We start from the raw sequence: 2,012 nt of genomic DNA on the forward strand, positions 1-2,012 counted from the left end.
GGCCCAGCATGGCCTAAGCAGGGGGTTAAGGCACTCGACTCGTAATCCGAGGGTCGCGGGTTCGAATCCACGTCACACTAAACATGCTAGCCCTTTCAGCCGTGGGGACATTATAAAGTGACAGTCAATGTCACTATTCGTCGGTAAAAAGAGTAGCCTAAAAGTTGTCGGTGGGTGGTGATGACTAACTGCCTTCCCTCTTGTCTTACACTACTAAATTAGGGAGAGCTACCGATTTCCTATCGCGACATGCCAGAATATTCACTTGCACTCGAAACAATCACCAAATCTGCCTTTGTGCTGCCATCTGTGTCCTACATTGTGAAACCTGGATGTTTACAAGTCTCATTACAAAATTGCCAATTTTGTAGAAATGCATTCAGAATCTGTATATATCTTTGTATATTTTATAGTTTTCTAAATCAGTTTTGTATTTTGTAATGATGTTTGGTCTCTTACTGAAATAGATTTGCCTATATTTATCCCATTCTAATTTTCCTCAATGTTTTGTTTAAATCATTATTTCTCACTATCCAATACAGTTTAAGAGATATTACTATCAGATATATAGGAAATACAGCTTTCTTTCAGTATTGAAAGGGTCAAATTCACACTTTTATATTTTTGATAGATAATTGTCACTTTTGGGATATTGGCCTAAAAATTGAGCAGTGCAAAGGTTAAATTTCTCATGTGAGTGACAGAGTAAAACTATCAATGTTTTTTTTTGTCAGAAATTTCCAAAATAAGTAACCTAATTGAGTTTAAAATTTGTACAGCATTGTAGTGAACCACTTTATTACTAAAATTATACTTTCCAAGTAGTCTTAACACAGTTAACCACATGTGAAGTACCATAATTGATGTGATTTTGCATTAAACGTATTTATGTGTGTGTATATCAGAAGCATCTGCATAAATCATTTAAATATAATGAAGATATATTAAATCTACACAGTCTGCTAATAAATAAACACTTCAGAAATATTTTATTGAATAAATAAACACAATATAAAAGTACAAGATCATAATTTAGGGGATCTCATTTTTGGTTACACATCATATTTTCAAAATATGAAATATGGCCCTGTGGACAAATTCTGGCAAAGAACTATAATGAGGACATCACTAAAACCTGGACAGTTGAGGGACCTTTGTTGTAGACTACCAAAGACAGATCTTGTGTACTCGATGAGGTTCCTGTCTAGCAACTGTTCTAGCCATGGCAGTGATAACATCCCAATGTTCAAGCCACTGTTTAACAGTTTCAGCAGAATGAGCAGGAACCCGTCTTGAACAAAAACAATGCTTGGTTTGGTAAGCTGGCCACTAGCACAGAGGAATAAAAGGCCTTATATGAGAAATATTAAACATCTAGTAACAGCAACCATTGCTTTTCACAGCAACAGTTTTTGAAATAACCCACACGACAACAGAAATACTGCTGTGTCATGTAGTGTTCACAGACAAATTTAGACATCCTATAAGGGATAGATCAGCATCTGTAAAGGATGTAACAGTACTTGTGATGCCCAATTCTATCAAAGTAAGGTACTGCCTGGATTGATAGGAGGCACTAATGTTATGATGATAGTGTCTGACAGCACCTCTCCAGTAACAGCAGCGACCATTTGTTGTTGGATGACATTCTCCACACTTCTTACCACATCAGGAGTCCATCTGTTGGTATTAGGTGCCTAGGCCATAAGAGAACTTGTTTTCTGATGTAATGGAATGATATCATCACTTTCTTCACTGTGGTTGGTGCCATTGCAAGTGACCTGGCAATTTATTATCAACTTTGACCATCCTCTCACTGTCCAACTACACCAACTTGTAAAAGCAATTAATTCCCACAATACTTTAGTCCATGAAATAAACATGTAGTCGTTACCAAGCTATACCTGTATTTATTTATCTACGTTATTTGCAAATTGTGTGATGAAAATAGTCAATCTGCATGGTCAGAGGTACTTAATCATTCAGGCAATGTGTAATAAGAGATCATGAGC

The sequence above is a fragment of the Tachypleus tridentatus genome, chromosome 2, assembly GCF_004210375.1.
Source record: "Tachypleus tridentatus isolate NWPU-2018 chromosome 2, ASM421037v1, whole genome shotgun sequence".
Taxonomy (NCBI): Eukaryota; Metazoa; Arthropoda; class Merostomata; order Xiphosura; family Limulidae; genus Tachypleus; species Tachypleus tridentatus.